This window comes from Tenrec ecaudatus, chromosome 4, assembly GCF_050624435.1.
Source record: "Tenrec ecaudatus isolate mTenEca1 chromosome 4, mTenEca1.hap1, whole genome shotgun sequence".
In the NCBI taxonomy this organism is placed as follows: Eukaryota; Metazoa; Chordata; class Mammalia; order Afrosoricida; family Tenrecidae; genus Tenrec; species Tenrec ecaudatus.
The window spans coordinates 24,973,855-24,980,720 of NC_134533.1; the positions used below are offsets into that span (position 1 = coordinate 24,973,855).

Consider the following 6,866-nt stretch of genomic DNA (forward strand, 5'->3'; position numbering starts at 1 on the left):
TAGGGGCCCTAAGCGTCCCCTCATTATTTTTCCATGATCTTTACAGCTTTAGGTTCTACATTTAGTTCTTGATTCCAGCTTCAGCTTTTGTAGATGATGTGAGGTAGGGATCCTGTTCCCATTTTCTGCAAGTGGGTGGCCAGTCTTGCCAGCACTACTTACTGGAGAGTCCCATCCCTACTCTCTGGCTTCTCAGTGGTTACGCTGGTTTGTGCCTCGGTGGTTGTACCAGTGCCAGGCTGCTCTGACTTCTGTGACTCCCCAGCAGGCTGTGAGGCCGGGAGGTGTGAGGACTCCCCTCTGCTTTTCTTCAGCAGGGCTCTGCTAATCGAGGACCTCCTTTCCGTATCAAGTTGGTGGTTAGGTTTCCCAGCTCTTTAAAGAATGCTGATAGGTTTCTTTTTCCCTGTTATAAAATAAATAAATGAAACTATTAAAATGATTTTTTAACCATATGAGTGTTTTTAATGAAAAAGCAACTTGTTTTGTGGGGGATACAGACAACAAAGACACACAGCAATTCAAGCTTTTTATACGCACATTTCAGAGTCATGGCTTACATTCTTCGAGACGAGCCACTATCCCCATGCTGCTTTTCGGTGTTCTTCTCCAGTCACGTGGACGCCATGCAACCAGGTCCCTATCTGTCCTTTCGGGTTGCTATTGTCAATTTGATCTCAAGCAGACAATTCTTCCAAGAGTACGGTGCTCAGGGCGGACCTTCTTTCTTAGATAAGCTCCATTTGGTTTTTAAGAAATATTTCTAGAACAGTTTCTGGATCTTTTTTTGATATTCACAACACTACCATTTTTGAAGAATAAAAATTTACTATATTTTATGGGAAATGAATATGAGTTTTCTGACATGTAGAGGGTGGTAAAAAATAGACAGATAGAAATGATGACTTTTGGAATTAGAATTGGTTTAAGGTTTGAAGACAACCCCAGGGCAAGAGTTACTGAGGAATAGTTTTCTACAATACAGGGCAAGAGTTCATAAGACATACGACTCTAAACACAGGGTAAGAGTTCACAGGGCATACTAGTCTACACTACAGGGCAAGAGTTCATAGGACATGCTAGTCTACACTACAGGGCAAGAGTTCACAGGGCATACTAGTCTACACTACAGGGCAAGAGTTCATAGGACATACTAGTCTACAATGCAGGGAAAGAGTTCACAGGGCATATGACTCTACACTACAGGGCAAGAGTTCATAGGACATACTAGTCTACAATGCAGGGCAAGAGTTCATAGGGCATACAAGTCTACACTACAGGACAAGAGTTCATAGGACATACTAGTCTACAATACAGGGAAAGAGTTCACAGGGCATATGACTCTATACTACAGGGCAAGAGTTCATAGGTCATATGACTCTACACTACAGGGCAAGAGTTCATAGGGCATAGTGGTCTACAATATAGTGCAAGAGTTCATAGGGCATACTAGTCTACAATACAGGGCAAGGGTTCATAGGACATACGACTCTACACTACAGGGCAAGAGTGCAAAGGACATACGACTCTACAATACAGGGAAAGAGTTCATAGGACATACTAGTCTACAATGCAGGGCAAGAGTTCATAGGTCATACAAGTCTACACTACAGGACAAGAGTTCATAAGACATACTAGTCTACAATACAGGGAAAGAGTTCACAGGGCATATGACTACACTACAGGGCAAGAGTTCATAGGTCATACGACTCTACACTACAGGTCAAGAGTTCATAGGGCATAGTGGTCTACAATATAGTGCAAGAGTTCATAGGGCATACTAGTCTACAATACAGGGCAAGAGTTCATAGGACATACTAGTCTACACTACAGGGCAAGAGTTCATAGGGCATACTAGTCTACAATACAGGGCAAGAGTTCATAGGACATACTAGTCTACACTACAGGGCAAGAGTTCATAGGGCATTCTAGTTTATAATATGAACCAACCCAAATCAAACTACTTTAGGGCTTTTGGTTTTCAAGGCCTTTCTCCTAACCCCAAACCCTTTCTTGTCTGTCAATCTGTGACTTGACTGGTGAGGTATTCATTCACATGCTAATATAACCAACTCATTGAAATCAAGGGGATGAAACTCAATGGGTGAGGAGACAAGACTATAGGAGGTGGGAGATGCAGGGTGGCAGTAGGATGAGCCCTGTTGCTTTGAGAGAGCGGCTGTGAAGTGAGATGAAGCAACATGTGTATAAGTTGCTGAACGTAAAACTGATGATTTCGGACATTGGGCCTCGACTCAAGTCCTCCCCTCAATGAAATTACACTCTTGTTCTAATAACCCAGCATTCTGTGATGCTCACTTTCCTGACACGATTGCTGAAGACAAAATGTGGTGAAGGAAGCTGATGGTGCCTGGCTATCAAAAGATACAGCATCGACTTCTCCCCTGGACTCCTTGGTAGTCTGTCAGCGGGAGGCTCCTGTCGTTGTCCTTTCTTCTCCTCTCGCCCCACAAAGCTGTACAAGCCCCAGCATGTATGAATGCATCTCCATCCACGTCGGCCAGGCCGGTGTCCTGATCGGCAATGCCTGTTGGGAGCTCTGCTGTCTGGAACATGGCATCCGACCTGATGGCCAGATGCCCAGTGACAAGACCATTGGGGGAGGGGGTGACTCCTTCAACACCTTCTTCAGTGAGACGGGCGCTGGCAAGCAGGTGCCTAGGGCAGTGTTTGTAGACCCGGAGCCCACAGTTATTGATGACGTTCGCACTGGCACCACCGCCAGCTCTTCCACCCTGAGCAGCTCATCACGGGCAAGGAGGATGCTGCCAACAACGATGCCTGTGGGCACTACACCATCGGCAAGGAGATCATTGACCTAGTCCTGGACAGAATCCGCAAGCTGGCTGACCAGTGCACAGGCCTCCAGGGCTTCTTGGTTTTCCACAGCTTCGGTGGGGGCACCGGTTCCGAGTTCACATCCCTGCTGATGGAACGCCTCTCAGTTGATTATGGCAAGAAATCCAAGCTGGAGTTCTCCATCTACCCCGCCCCCCAGGTGTCCACAGCTGTAGTTGAGCCCTACAACGCCATCCTCACCACCCACACCACCCTGGAGCACTCAGATTGTGCCTTCATGGTAGACAATGAGGACATCTACGACATCTGTCACAGGAACCTTGATATCGAGCGCCCAACCTACACCAACCTTAACCGCCTGATTAGCCAGATCATGTCCTCCATCACTGCTTCCCTCAGATTTGATGGTACCCTGAACGTAGATCTGACAGAATTCCAGACCAACTTGGTGCCCTACCCCTGCATCCACTTCCTTCTGGCCACATACGCCCCTGTCATCTCTGCTGAGAAAGCTTACCATGAACAGCTTACTGTAGCAGAGATCACCAATGCTTGCTTTGAGCCAGCTAACCAGATGGTGAAATGTGACCCTGCCATGGGGAATACATGACCTGCTGCCTGTTGTACCGTGGTGACGTGGTTCCCAAAGATGTCAATGCTGCCATTGCCACCAAGACCAAGCGCAGCATCCTGTTTGTGGATTGGTGTCCCACTGGCTTCAAGGTTGGCATTAATTACCAGCCTCCCACTGTGGTCTCTGGTGGAGACCTGGCCAAGGTGCAGCGAGCTGTGTGCATGCTGAACAACACCACAGCCGTTGCTGAAGCCTGGGCTCGCCTGGACCACAAGTTTGACCTGATGTACGCCAAGCGTGCCTTTGTCCACGTGGTGGTACGTGGGTGAGGGGATGGGGGAAGGAGAGTTCTCTGAGGGCCGGGAGGCCATGGCTGCCCTGGAGAAGGACTATGCAGAGGAGGGAGCAGATAGTGCAGATGGAGAGGATGAGGGTGAGGAGTATTAACCTGTCGCATTGTGCACTCCGTTGTCTTGGGACTTTTATATCTGTTGCCCTGTAAAACTGTCCCGTGACCCCTAACTGTCAAAAAAGTGTTTTCTTTTTAAATGTAAAAAAAAAAAAGATACAGCATCTGGGGGTCTTAAAGGCTTGAAGATAAACAAGCGGCCATCTAGTGGAGAAGCAACAAAACTCACATGGAAGAAGCACACCAGTATGTGTGATCATGAGGTGGGGGATCAGGTAACAGGCATCAAAGACCCAGAGCAAAAAAATCATATTGATCAGTGTAAATGAGGCCGAGGGCAGAGTGGAGACCCAAAGCCCATCTGTAGAACACTGGACGCCCCCTCACAGAAGGGTCACAAGGAGAGACGAGCCAGTCAGGGTGCAGTATAGGACTGATGACACATAAACTATCCCCTAGTTCTTTAATGCCCTCCCCCACTACTATGACCCCAATTCTTCTCTGCAAAACTGGCTAGACCAGAGCATGTACACTGGTACAGATAAGAGCTGGGATCCAGTATAGATAATCCCCTCAGGACCAATAATGAGAGTAGTGATACCAAGAGAGAAAGGTCGGGGGGTAGGGAAAGGGGCAAATGATCACAATGATTGACATATAACCTCCTCCCAGGGGGACAAACAATAGAAAAGTGGGTGAAGGGAGACAGCGGGCAGTGTAAAACATGAAAAATGATTAATTATCAAGCTTTCAGGGTGGGGGACAGGGGTGGAAATGAGCTGATACCAAGAGCTCAAGTAGAAAGAAAATGTTTTGAGAATGATGATGGCAACAAATGTACAAATGTGCTCGACACACAGATGCATGGATGAATTGGGTTAAGACCTGTAAGAGCCCCCAATAAGAAGATTTAAAAAAAATCCAAACTTGATGATCCACTCTGTAAACCATCACTCAGCTCACAAAAAGAGTTATTAAAAGGAAAAGAGACTAAAAAATATTTTTTCTAGAATGTCTTCTTAAGAGGACATGCCTCCCACCTCCCTTGAGAGCCGTGCTCCCTACCTAGGGAAACAACTTCTTCTCCCCTGGGTGCAAACAGGGCACGTGAGCTTCCACACACCCAGCACACCCAGCCCGCCCTGCGTAGACCCTGCCCAGTGAGCAAGGAGCAGCCCCAGTGCCTGGCCTGCCTTTCCCTGGTCTCCCACCTTCCCTTTCTCATTTAGATCCCAGGAAAGCTCTGAAGGGAAAAGAAAGAGGGGAGGAGGGAGAAGGGGGAAATGAAGGCTCATGCCACCTTGGGAAATGAAAAATAGATGAGCAGGGTCTTTCTAACAAACCTGTGGGGAAAATGGAATGAGGAGAGAAGTTCCTGAAGGCTCCCGGTACAGTCATTAGAAACAGAGATACCGTGTAAGTATAGTCTTAGGAATTTTATAATCTGTCAGACAGGAAGGCAAGTTCGGCTGGGCCTTCGGGGTGCCAGTCCGTAAGGTGACTCTGGGTGGCTTCCCTCGGGGCCTGCCCTCGGAATGGGCTTGGGAGCAGGAGTCAGTGGATGGAGTGCTTAGGGGTGCTGGGCTAGAGTGGGGGTGGGCATTTGTAGTCTGGAGAACAAACCTGATCGTTAGGGGTGACAGAGAACATTGGAGGAACTGGGTGGGACACAGCTCAAAGGTGCGTTTGTCTCCTGGGGTCGGGCTGTGCGGAACATCTCTCTTTGAAGCCTCACCAGGATGAACGCGTCTTCCTCAGATGCCTGGGGGGCCCGAGAAGACAAAAGGGCAAGAAAGAAAAAAACAGATCAGAGCAAAATCAAACCAGAAGGGAAAGGGGACATAAGACGAGAATGAAAGAGGCAAAAAATAATGGACCCCCCAAAAGTTGGCAGTATGTATGGATAGTTTGAGATGTAGGAACTTTTCGGTTGAAACTTAAGTCTGGATGATCTGATTACTCATTCATAGCTGACAACCTTCTCAACTCCTAAGGGACATTTGTCAAATATTCTGATACCTCATGTGTGGGGGAAGGCCAGCCCCCACAACTAATCGTGGGTTCGATAGGTACAATTGTACGGTTAAAAATATATAGATTATAATAAAGTCACAGAGAATAAGGAGAGCTGGAAGAGAGATTGAAATAATGGAGTCAGACACACTTCATGGTAGCATGCTCACCTCAGCTCCTCTTGGTGGTACAGGGCAGGAGGGAGAGAGCAGGAGAGAGAGGGAGGGGAAGCAGGGCAAGGGGAAAGGGACAGGGGAGCGAGGCCGGGGGCGGGGGGGAGAGAGGACGGGGAGAGTCGTTGTGTACCCCACACTCATGGGTTCTGGGAATGCTGCATTTGGGCAACCACACTCAACAGACCAGACACCTCTAAGGCCATTTGGGGCCCTTGTGCTTAAAAAGCAATTCTCAAACTTTGGGGAGCGGGCTCCTTCTCAGTGGAGCAGACAGAAGAGAGTCAGTGCCAGCGAAGAGCCCATCCCAAGGCTACTGTCAGTCTGCTTGGATTTGTGTGGAGTGGGAAGCAGAAGCGGGAGGGCCCTGTGCTCAAGTCCAAAGTTGAGCAGCGGATGAGGAAGGTGGGAGAAGGGAATTATTGGAAGTATGGTGTTGGGGAGAAATACGCAAAGTACAGGAACTGCCAGGAGAACAAGCCAATCTGTCTTGGAGGAAGTGCAGCCAGAATGCTCCTTGGGAGTTTGGATAGTTAAGACTTTGCCTCATCTATTTTGGGCATTAGCAGGAGAGACTAGTTCCTGGAGAAGGACACTGTGCGTGGTAGGGTGACCGTGTCATTGTGGGGATGGCACAGGACTCAGTAGTGTCTTTCATTGTGTTGGACATAGAGTCACAATGAGTTGGGATCTACTCAATGGCTCTTAGCAGCAAACAGCCTGGAGTCAGGATGTGGGAGGAGAAAAGGGGAGAGGAAGAGTAAAAGAGGAGAGGAGGCTTGGGCAGAGGAGAGAGAGTCTCCATTTCTGCACCAAGATTCCATTTCTGTGCACACAATGACTACCCCTTCCTTTTAAGCTGCAGGAAATGACATTC

The 6,866-nt window shown here is 48.2% G+C and overlaps 1 pseudogene; it reads left to right on the top strand.

Annotated features, from left to right (window-relative positions):
- The first annotated feature begins 2,492 nt into the window (after nucleotides 1-2,492).
- Nucleotides 2,493-3,841, top strand: LOC142446605 (tubulin alpha-1C chain pseudogene; annotated as a pseudogene).
- Nucleotides 3,842-6,866: the final 3,025 nt, after the last annotated feature.